The 12280-nt window shown below is 44.6% G+C and overlaps 1 long non-coding RNA gene across 1 annotated transcript in view; it reads right to left on the bottom strand.

Moving 5' to 3' along the window:
• Positions 1–12280, bottom strand: part of LOC138749466 (uncharacterized) — a 34091-nt gene extending 21811 nt beyond the window's left edge. The window contains exon 1 of the long non-coding RNA XR_011348670.1: positions 12199–12280. This is a non-coding gene — a long non-coding RNA (uncharacterized lncRNA). The remainder of the gene's footprint in view (positions 1–12198) is intronic.

The raw sequence follows: 12280 nt of genomic DNA, 5'->3' as shown, positions 1-12280 counted from the left end.
GAGACAAGCATGTGAACATGCAGGGAATGCAGCGACATGGATCATGTGCAGGCTGATGGGATTAATTTAATTTGGCATCTTGTTTGTCATGGGCCAAGAGGTGCTTTACTGTTCCTGTGCTTTACTGTTCCTGTGCTTTACTGTTCCATGTTCTACATCAAACTGCCAGTAAAGCGGAACTCACACTAAACCAGCAGGTGGTGATATCCACTTAAAAATAGAAGTCAGGACCATCAAAATGTTTCTGCGATGAGCAAAACAACCTTTCACTAAAGTGAAAGGACACTGTGATTGAAATCACAGACACTGTGATTGAAGTAAAAACACACGGAAATGCTGGATGAACTCAGCTGGTTTTGCAGATAAGGTAAGGGGGACATGGATAAGGTGGACAGCCAGCGCTTCTTTCTCAAGGAGGGAATAGCAAACACCAGGGAACATCACTGCAATTGAAAGGAGGAAAATTTAGGGACGACGACAGGGGTAAGCTTTTATTACACAGAGAGTTCTGGGTGCCTAGAATGCCTTGCCAGGGATGGTGGTGAGGTTGAAACACTTGGGGTACTTAAGAGACTCTTAGACAGGCACGTGGATGAAAGAAAAATAGAGGGTTATGAGGTAGGGAGGGTTCAGATATTTTTTATATTTATTTTGGTAGGAATATATAGGTCAGCACAACATCGAGGGCTGAAGGACCTGTACTGTGCTGTAATGTTCTATGCTCCATATATTACTGACATTTTGGACCTGAGCCCTTCCTGAGAATGGACTCGGGCCCGAAATGTTGGGAATACTTGCCTATCTTTACCTCCTATGATCACTGTGAGACCAGCTGAGTTCCTCTATCCTTTCACTAAAACCTTAAATTCAAGACATTGACCTGAAAGTGTAATGCTTTCTTTCTCCACAGATGCTGTCCGCCCTGCGGAATATTTTCAGCATTTTGCTACCAATTTAGCTCCCCAGGTTTTAATGCTTCCTCATCTCCCGCTTTGCAGTTCACATTCAATGGCCTGCTGACCTCACCCAAGCAATGTTCCCTTTGCCTGATTCACTTTGAGGCAGAAAGACATCACATTTCAAGCGAATTTGTGCAGTTTTCTCCTGTAGCAAGAGAAATGGTGCTGAGCTTTGTGGTAATGAACATGCCCAATGGCAGCGCTTTATTTATTTTCATCTCTGGGATATTGATGCTGCTGTTCTGTCAGTATTTAATATTATTTATTAATTTCTCTTCAATTTGTGGTCAGCCATCCTGCAGAGCTGTCTTGGTGGTGAATGCACCTCCACGATAGGTACCTCATGAATTAAGGTATCGATGAGCCATGGATGAATGGAGGAAAGTGCAGTGATTGGTTTTGAGATTGGGGTGTCCAGAACCATAAAAGGATGCAGAAAGTGGGAAACCCAGTCCATCACAGGCACCAACCTCTCGTCCATCGAAAGCATCCACATGAGCGACCACCTCAACAGGGCCGCCAAACTCCTAAAGCAATCCCATCACCCTTGTCAGAGCATCTTGCTGCTCCCTTCAGGCAGAAGCCACATCCAAAAATTATTTTATCCTTGATTCCCATTCAATTCACTCATATTCGTATGTCACATTTGTTTGAATACAACCTGGATGGTGAGGCAAGGCACTCCTACTTCGTCAAAGGAATTTTAAACTCTTATCAATGCCTGGCCTAAGGCTGGGAAGACCAAGCAGAAGACAAACTAAGCAGCATGGTCACCAGTCAGAAAGTGCCATTCAAACAGGAACAAACATTACCGTATAAATTCCTTTGATGAAGTGAGGGTGGTTTACATCAAGGTTGCATGTGGCCAAATGTGAATACCAGAGGAACACCTTGTCCAACACCTTGCCGAAGATCGAGAACAGACCAGTGGTACAGTCATTAACTACAAGGGACGCGTACTAACACATGTGGGGAGCAGCGCTGATCACCGCTGATGACGTATCTGGGGCAATGTGTGGGAGTAGTAGGCTGCCTGCACAGGTCAATTCAAAAGGGTCTACTCACTCTGATGGATCTCAGAGGCAGGAGGGGAGATTGAGAGCATCGAAATCATCTGTGTGGCAGAAAGCCAATGAAAAGGTCAGAGGGATTTGGCTGAGGAGAATAAAGCAGGTCGATTCCATTTTGTACCAGAGAACGAGTGAGTGTATTCTTTTGTTTGTGTGTATATCGAGAAAATTATAGCAGCTACATGTTTTCTGCAGAGAGCATTGCCAAGAAATTCCATTCCTTAAAACCTGCAAATCTCACATAAAATTGATTTCACCCAGCAATAATTTTCAGATGAAATGATGCCTTTTGGGAAACTCTCTGCTATTCAAATTCAGGGTGCAACTGGACGAAACGGTATTCTTTGGTCCTTGGCGTAAAAACATGCAAGCACATACAGACATAGCACAAGCGATATATATGCAGAATTTTGATTGCTGAACGACTGCTGAACTGCTCGTACTGATCATATAAATATATATATATTTATCTATTTATCTATTTATTTATATATATATATATATTTTTTTTATATATATATATGTATATATATATCTCTTTCTCTTTCTCTCTTTGGCTTGACTTCACGGACGAAGATTTATGGAGGGGTAATGTCCACGTCTGCTGCAGGCTCATTGGTGGCTGACAAGTCCGATGCGGGACAGGCAGACACAGTTGCAGGGGTTGCAAGGGAAAATTGGTGGATTGGGGTTGGGTGTTGGGTTTTTCCTCCTTTGTCTTTTGTCAGTGAGCTGGGCTCTGCGGTCTTCTTCCAAGGAGGTTGCTGCCCGCCGAACTGTGAGGTGTCAAGATGCACGGTTGGAGGCGAGATCAGCCCACTGGCGGTGGTCAATGTGGCAGGCACCAAGAGATTTCTTTAGGCAGTCCTTGTACCTCTTCTTTGGTGCACCTCTGTCTCAGTGGCCAGTGGAGAGCTTGCCATATAACACGATCTTGGGAAGGCGATGGTCCTCCATTCTAGAGACGTGACCTACCCAACGCAGTTGGATCTTCAGCAGCGTGCATTCGATATAGTTAAATAGGGCTGAAACAAGCCATGAAAGACCTCAACAATGAAGACGCTGTTTACATCCGGTACACGGATGGCAGTCTCTTCAATCTGAGGCGCCTGCAAGCTCACACCAAGACATGAGAGCAACTTGTCCGTGAACTATTCTTTGCAGACGATGCCGCTTTAGTTGCCCATTCAGAGCCAGCTCTTCAGTGCTTGACGTCCTGTTTTGCGGAAACTGCCAAAATGTTTGGCCTGGAAGTCAGCCTGAAGAAAACTGAGGTCCTCCATCAGCCAGCTCCCCACCATGACTACCAGCCCCCCCACATCTCCATCGGGCACACAAAACTCAAAACGGTCAACCAGTTTACTTATCTCGGCTGCACCATTTCATTGGATGCAAGGATCGACAACGAGATAGACAACAGACTCGCCAAGGTAAATAGCGCCTTTGGAAGACTACACAAAAGAGTCTGGAAAAACAACCAACTGAAAAACCAAACAAAGATTAGCGTATACAGAGCCGTTGTCATACCCACAATCCTGTTCGGCTCTGAATCATGCGTCCTTTACCGGCATCACCTACGGCTCCTAGAACACTTCCACCAGTGTTGTCTCCACTCCATCCTCAACATTCATTGGAGCAACTTCATCCCTAACATCGAAGTACTCGAGATGGCAGAGGCCGACAGCATCGAATCCACGCTGCTGAAGATCCAGCTGCGCTGGGTGGGTCACGTCTCCAGAATGGAGGACCATCGCCTTCCCGGGATCCTGTTGTGTGGCGAGCTCTCCACTGGCCACCGTGACAGAGGTGCACCAGGGAAAAGGTACAAGGACTGCCTAAGGAAATCTCTTGGTGCCTGCCACATTGACCACCGCCAGTGGGCTGATAACGCCTCAAACCGTGCATCTTGGCGCCTCACAGTCTGGCGGGCAGCAACCTCCTTTGAAGAAGACCGCAGAGCCCACCTCACTGTCAAAAGACAAAGGAGGAAAAATCCAACACCCAACCCCAACCAACCAATTTTCCCTTGCAATCGCTGCAACCGTGTCTGCCTGTCCCACATCGGACTTGTCAGCCACAAACGATCCTGCAGCTGACGTGGACTTTTTTCCCTCCATAAATCTTCATCCGCGAAGCCAAGCCAAAGAGATAGTTAAATAATAGTAGATTCTCTGAGGGATGTAGGATCAAGAATGTGCAGTCCAGCAATTGTCCAGCAATCAATTCACCTCAGTCAATCTAACAATATTACAACTCCTTTGCCTGTGAACAGCAGGGGAAAAAGGTAGCAATGGGACACTTTTTATTTACTTCCCAAATGAATAGCGCAGCTCCCATTTCTACACGTTATTTTTGGTTCAAGCATTGCTGAAAATATATTTTCATGATCATCTGAAGAGAGCCAGTTGAGGAGATATTCCATTCTTGGGGTATCAAAAAAGAGTGAGACACAACTTCTTCAGACGGACTTGGCCTGTTCCGTTTATTTTTTAAAAATATCACTGGAAGTCTAATGGAAAAAGTCTTGTCAGGCTCAGAATATATTAAGATGGAGGGGTGTAGGAAGAAAAACTGAGGCTTCTACTGAGTGACGATGAAGGGTTGCAGACTTGAAACATTGATCATATCTCTATCCCAGTAGTTTTCAACCTTATTCTTTCCATTCACATACACTTTAAGTATTCCCTATGCCATCGGTGCTCTATGATTAGTAAGCGATAGCTTAAGGTGGTATGTGGGTGGAAAGAAAAAGATTGAAATCCACTGTTTTAATCGTCCCTAATTGACTCGTTATGTGCATGGTTCTATAACTCCAAAGGAAATGGGCCAATGACAAATTTTCTCAAGCAAAATATTTCAGTAACAATTGGGTCTAGAGCAGTGATTCTCAACCTTCCCTTCCCACCCACATACCATCTTAAACAATCCCTTACTAATCACAGAGCACTTAAGGCATAGGGAATACTTAAAGTGGTATGTGCAAGGAAAGAAAAAGGTTGAGAACCACTGCCCTATCCGCACTCTACAGTTGCTCCAACAATTTCTGGTAGAGTCCAGTAGGTGGCATTTCTGCAGCTTTAATGGAGGCATGGTTAGCTCCAGGGCATAAGCTTTCAGCTCGGTTGACGTAGCGGTGGGCGCAACGCCTTTACAGTGTCAGCGATCGGGATCGGATAGAGGTTTGAATCCCACACTGTCTGTAAGGAGTTTTTATGTTTTCCCCGTGTCTGCATGGGCTTTTTCCTCCCACCATTCAAAACATACCAGGGGTGTAGGTTAATGAGAAGAATAGAGAGGGTTGACTCCATTTTGTACCAGAGAACGAGTGAGTGTATTCTTTTGTTTGTGTGTATATCGAGAAAACTACAGCAGCTACGTGTTTTATGCAGAGAGCACTGCCGAGAAATTCCATTCCTTAAAACCTGCAAATCTCAAGTAAAATTGATTTTGCCCAGCAATAATTTTCAGATGAAATGATGACCTTTGGGAAACTCTCTACTATTCAAGTACAATGAGGTGTAAATTGAGCGGCACGGATTCGTGGGCCGAAACGGCCTGTACCGCGCTGCATGACTAAATCTAAATCTACTTCAACTGCTATGTTAATGCTGTTCTCTCTGCTGTATCTCAAGATCACATAAAATGGAACAAATTGATTGGCTGGTTGGCTTCTCTATGGCGAGGGATTTCAGTAGAAAGCCCAGATAGATCAGTCATTTCGCTGGTCTAGTTGCTAGCCCTGGGGTGCCAAATCCTCCCTGCATACCGCTGACTGTCCATCACAATTCATGGCTTGATGTAACTTGACTGGAGAGCTTTAATCTGATCAGTTTAATACAGGGATTGCTAAAATATGATATTCTGGATCCACTGGGTAAATTGACGATGTTCTCGATTCCCCGGCACCTAGTACTGCTTCTAGGCAGCTCTTCTCCAACTGATTGAACTGAATTAGTCTGATGACTTGACCATAATATTAGACTATAGGGCATGCTGGGCCATGAAGTTAGACCTAATGATGGATTATTTATCTGCTCTTATTGAAGTACTTCACAAGTCCACAGTTCTGAATTCATTCTCGACATATGCATCCAGATCCTGTTTATCGAACACAGTTCGGGATTTAGCACCATCATCTCCTCGGATCAACAAAGTCCAAGTCCTGGGCCTCAAAACAGCGTGATGTAATTGGATCCTGAATTCTATCACCTCCAGACCACAATCAGTAAGGAACGGTAAGAACACCTCCGCAATCTCCATCAGTACTGGAGCACAACAGGGCCGCATTCTTATCCCCCAGCTGTACTCACTTTACACCTACGTCTGTGGCTCCATACAACAAAAACACCAAATTTGCTTATGTCATCATCGTAGTGTGTGGTATAAAAAAGGGGCAATAAATCCAGAAGGGAGATTGAAAACTTGGCTGAATGATGCATCAATGTCACCAACACCAAGGAACTGATTGTTGACTTTAGCAGAGCAAAACCAGAGGTGGAGAGGGTAATCAAATTTAAATTCTTGGAAGTTACTATCTCAGAGGATCTTTGCTGGACCCAACACATGAATATCATTGAGAAGAAAGCACGTCAGCGCCTCTAGATTCTCAGGAGTTTGTGGACATTTGGTATGACATTGAACACCTTGGCAAACTTCTAAAGGTTTATTACCCGGGTGCATCGTGGCTTGATATGGACACACCAATACCTCTGAGTGGAAAGCCTTGCAAAAGGTAGTGGACACAGCCCAGGGCATCACCAGGAAAGAGGTATAGATGCCACATGACTTGCGCCACCAGGTTCAGGAATAGTTGCTGCCCCTCCACCATCAGTCTCCTAAACAACAAACTCAGTCAGGAACTAATTTACTTTGCATATTATTCATTATTGAATATTTATTTCCAACATCGCACTGTTAGTTTGCTTGTACTTTTCTTTGTTAACATTTCTCTCTTTTGTACACATATCTTTTTTTGAGTACAGTTTTTTCTCCTGATTTTTCTCCTCTGCCTCGCCCACAGGAAAAAGTATCTCAAGGTTGCATGTAATGTCATGTATGTACCCCGACAATAAATATCCATCCTAGTGAACATATCGTGTGAACATACCACATATCCTTTGAGTAAAGACATCAATCATGTACCCTTCAAAAGGACTATATGGATGGTTTGTCTCATCATCACTCATAGATGCTCCCGACACAAGTAGAACAATGACAAGGTCAGTAAAGACACAATGATGGAGAAACAGAGCAGGTCAAACAGTGTACTTTACACAAAAAAATACAATGTTCCAGGCCTGAGCCCTTCATCAAGTAAGCAGGTGCCTGAACAAAATGGTGGAGGGGTGGGCAAAATGGTGGGGGGGCGCATGGAGGGTCAGGAAGGCACAGGCCAACAGGCAAGAAGTCATGGGTAGATAAGCGCAGAAGGGCACACTAGCAAATGGGGGGAGGGAGTGGCTCTGTGAGTGGAGAGGGAAAGGGGTGGAGAGCTGGGAGGAAAGAAGACAGAGGGAAGAGAGGGAGAACAGGGAGTAGTCTAGCAAAAACCAAAGTTAATGCCATCCAGTTTGAGGGTGCCTAGAGAGAAAATTAGGGGTTGCTCCTCCACTTTACAGGCAGTTTGACAGGATTGACGGTTTAAGTATAAGGACGTGTCTGTTAGCTATCACCTGGCCTCGGCCAGGTAGAGGTCAGTGCACCAGGCCATAACAGCACACCCTTGACTGTGGTTTAACATTCATGTCGATTCTCCCAATACAAGGACCAGTCTGGCGGGTATTTCCCTCAAGATTCACCAGATAAATCAATGCTAACATTCTTGGTCATCTTTGTTGAGGTCCTTTATCCACAGCACATTGTCTCTTGTAACCGTTTCCAAGGCTCATGCCGGCTCTTTGTTTGTCTTGTGGCAGACAAAAGTTGTAATAATGCATTGCATGACAATTAAAATAAATTTTGCACCTTGCGAATAGTGTTCAACCTTTAGAAATGCAAACGTAATGGCTCAGTAATGATTTTCAAGCACATGGGTCATCCTTACCACCCCCCACCAGTGTCATTCTGTTCTGGGTTTCAAATATATTGGGTTTGTCTTCCATCTTAGCTGGGTTGAAATCTTGAAATTCATTAACAGATGGTTTTGCTGTCAGAAGATTATGTGTGGAAAATAGGCTAATTTCGACAAAAACAAAGGAAGGCATCGCAGGGGAATTGTGTATAATTCTGGACACCACATTTGATGAAGGATGTTGAAGCATGAAGAAATGCTGAAAATGTCAAGAGAGTAACTTTGACCATGAATAGAAAGAAGCAACTGGGGGCTGTTCACTGAGTAGTGGTGGTTAAGAGACTTGGTAATGGTGTGTGAATTTCATAAAGGAGAAAACGCTTCCACAAAATGATGGGGCTTCTGGAGCTGCCGTAATGGTAATGTTGCCGCTGATGCGGACCCAGCGAGAGTGAAGAGAGCGCTACCCTGCAGGATCCTAGGGTCCCACCACCCAACAGCTTTAAAAAGCTTGTTAAAGGAGCTGACGGTCTTTTATTTGAAATCCTGTGACCGCAGGATCTGAGTCTAAGATGGCAGCGTCTGTTTTCAGAAACAGCCACGAGGGTTTTCGTACTCCCAGGGAGTAGTGGATCAGTGCAGGCAACAGGGAGAACCCCCCCCCCCACCTGACCATTGAGAAGGAGAAGCGTAGGAAACGACACTAACGTCGGTGACCACGGTGGTGGACGAACAGACACTCGGCGGCTGAAGAACACACACAGGCGAGGAGCTGTTGGTGTCTTGTGGACGAGAAACCCAAACAGGCTGTGGGCTGCTGACGACCTGAAGTCAAAGATCTCACACAAGGTTGTGGGCTGCTGGAGACTGGCACATGGCATCAGAACCAGAATTCGAGAAGGTGCTGAAGGCAAGAAGGGCTTTGGGCGTGAAAGGCAATGGGCAATGCTAATGGTGAATCTTTGTCTGCCTTGTGGCAGTTTTGTGTAATATTACATTTCTCTTTTTATTACATGACAATAATCTGTACAGGAGAGCCAGCAGTCAAATGACATAGTTGGCAAAGGATCCTGGCCTAGTGAGAGAAAACTTTTATGCAATATGTTGTTATGATCTAGCCTGAAAGGAGAGTGCCAATTGCATTTAAAAGCAGCCTTTATTAGATAAATACTTGGAGTGCACTTTTTTTATGGGACAAAGGGAAAGAGAAGTGAGACCAATTGAATAGGCTGACCAAAGAGCTGGCAAAGAAAGACACAATGGCCAAATGATCTCCCTCAGTGCTGATCCTCTAATTCCAAGTTTTAATTTCATGCATTGAACGGAACTGAACTGTACAAGTGATTTGCATACTGGTAAAACCACTTGCTATGGGACAATCATCTCTCTGATACTTTTTTTTTGTTGTTGCGCTTTTACAATTTGTTGCTTCAACCATTTCCTTTTCAGAAATGAGAGGCCAGGTGGTAAATCCCATCAAAGGGGCTACATTGTGAGTAAAGCAATGAAACGTGCAGACAGTGCTGTTTTTAAGACCTATTGCAAACAATGGATGCATTTCAGTACTGCCCAGATCTCAAGTCAACTTGAAATAGAAGGAACTGTCATGGCGGTGAAAACAAAGCCTTTAGTGCGACAAACCTACAGCTGGATGGTTACAGCAAAAACACAGCGCTGGAGAAACTCAGCAGGTCAAACATTGTACAGTAAAAGTCCTAAAATCCAGGTTTGGCTCATTCTGGATTTTCACATTCTGTGGTAGTGCTTTTAAAATTAAAATTCAAGGAGAATGAAAAAGAAGAGATGAACAGGTAAATTTTTAATAATTTATTAATTAAACATTTTTTTCATTTAAAATACAAAGTACAAAAAACAAATAAATATTTATTTGTTCACTTCCGTGACTTCTGTGCATCTGAGGCATTCAGGCACACACACAAAAGCCCACTAAATTTATAAACTTTGAGAGATTTTTAAAGTCCGTATCTTTTGGCGGTCCGAATTTCTGGCATCTGGATTTTATGACTTTTACTGTACTTTATGTAGCAAAGGTAAAGATACATAGCCAACTTTTTTGGCTTGAGACCTTCATTGTGGTGTGAGCAAAATGTAGGCAGGGGCCTGAATAAAATGGTGGGAGAGAGAAAGGGCAGAGGGAGGACCAGAGGCCTACAGGCCGGTGGATGAGAGAAGTAGAGCACGTCAAAAAACAAGGGGGGGGGGTGGGTGGGAGAAAATGACTGTGAAAGAAGGAAGGGGTGGAGAGCTCGAAGAAAGGGGACAAAGGGATGGGAAAGAGAGGGAGAATGGGGAATGAACTTACAGAAACCGGACAAGTGAATGTTAAGGCCATCCGGTTGGAGAGGGCCCAGATGGAATATTGGGAGTTGCTCCTCCAATGTGTGAGTGGCCTTAGAAACATAGGCGCAGGAGTAGGCCATATGGCCCTTCAAGCCTACACCCCATTCAATATGATCATGGCTCATCCTGGTTCCTGCCTTGTCCCCATACCCCTTGATCCCCTTAGCCACAAGGGCCAAATCTAACCGACTCTTAAATATTGACAAGGAACCGGCCTCAGCTACTTCCTGTGGCAAAGAATTCCACAGATCTACCGCCCTCTGAGAGAAGAAATTTTTCCTCCTCTCAGTCCTAAAAAACTTTTCCCTTATCCCTGGTTTGACAGTGCATAAGGACAGATATATCGGCATAAGAGAGGGGCGCAGAATTGAAATGGGTGGACACTGGGAGATCGCTGTTATTGACGCAGTCAGAACGAAGGTGCTAAGCGAAGTGATCTCCCAGTCTGCATCCAGTCTCGGTGTCAGTGCTGGGTGACTGTAATGGACAGTTTTGTAATAATTGCTTTTCCTATTTCAGTTGTCTTTAATTACAAGTCATTTTTTAAAAAAAAGCTTAAAATAATAAGAACTAAGTTCATTAAAATGAAATTGCAGAGAATGTACCCTGCTGTGTGTGGTACAGTAAAATTCCAGTTATCTGGAATTCAAGGAACCAGTAGCCTCAAGCAACATGTAAAAAAAATTGCAGAAAATAACATTCGTGCCTGTATTGGGAAGAGCTGTAGCTGTCATGTACCTAGTCGGAGAACACACCAGCTGCCAATCAAGGTTTGGGTCTGCCCCTCCCATTAGTTCACACCTTGCTGTTAGATACATGTAAATTACCTGGACTGCACTCTCCAGCCTGCCTGTACTTGGCCTTGGGCCATTGGCTGTTATAATTAGATTAACCCTCCTGCCACTGAGCTATTGGCCCCCAATGTGGGCTTGTCCCTCCAGCACTATAAAGGTGCCATGTGCTTTTTGTTCTTCCTCTTTGCCAGCTTGGGACCACCCTGCTTCACCCCAGGCCTAGAAATGTGGAAGGGTGCTGGAGAAACTGTTGGTAAGATGTGCACTGTTAAAAGGGTTGTGTGGTGGTACACCGCCGGCCTACTGCAGGAGGCAACCTCTGTAGCTGCAGGAGTGTAAAGGGGCAGGATAACACCTGGCCGGCTGTCAATCAGTCAGCCTGAATGGATCAAGCTCCACCCGGTCGGGTGTCAATCCCCCTCTGGAATATAAGCCTGTGCCGGCCTCCTGAAGTCTCACTCAGAGTTACTGCAGCTACAGCCAGCCTGGCTCTGTGGAAGTCTTTGTGGATTAAAGCCTGTTGTACAGTCTTTGCCTTGTGTGTGTCTGATTCTGGCTAACAGCGCACCACAGGTTGGGAGTGTTTAATTAATGTCCCTTGTAGCTTAGAGCCGTGCCTGCACTGAGTCAAGGGGTGGTGGGGCATTGTAGTGATCTTTCCCTGATCATTGTATGTACCATTTCATAGAGTGTGTGTGTGTGTGTGTGTGTGTGTGTGTGTGTGTGTGTGTGTGTGTGTGTGTGTGTGTGTGTCCACACTCTGCATCAGTTGCCATTTTCCTACACTTGCCTTTTGTAAATAAAATCCTTCCCTACATCAAAACTGTGTTCAGAGTCCTTGCCTTTGAGACCTACAAAACCTGTTTCCTCACTCACAACAGTACCCCTAGTGGTCAGTTCACAGCACACAATCTCAAGCAAATGGCAAATACCCTTATCTAGCATCTACCATGGGTGTCGGATACAAAGAGTTTTACTGTAATTATATTTTCATTTTTACTTACCTGCATGTCCCAGCAAACCTTTAGTACATGAGTCATCTTTGATATTCACTGGGACCAAAGGGCAATAAGTGGCACTTTCTTC

The sequence above is a fragment of the Narcine bancroftii genome, chromosome 14 (assembly GCF_036971445.1).
Source record: "Narcine bancroftii isolate sNarBan1 chromosome 14, sNarBan1.hap1, whole genome shotgun sequence".
Taxonomy (NCBI): Eukaryota; Metazoa; Chordata; class Chondrichthyes; order Torpediniformes; family Narcinidae; genus Narcine; species Narcine bancroftii.
This window is presented reverse-complemented; position numbering and strand designations above follow the sequence as displayed.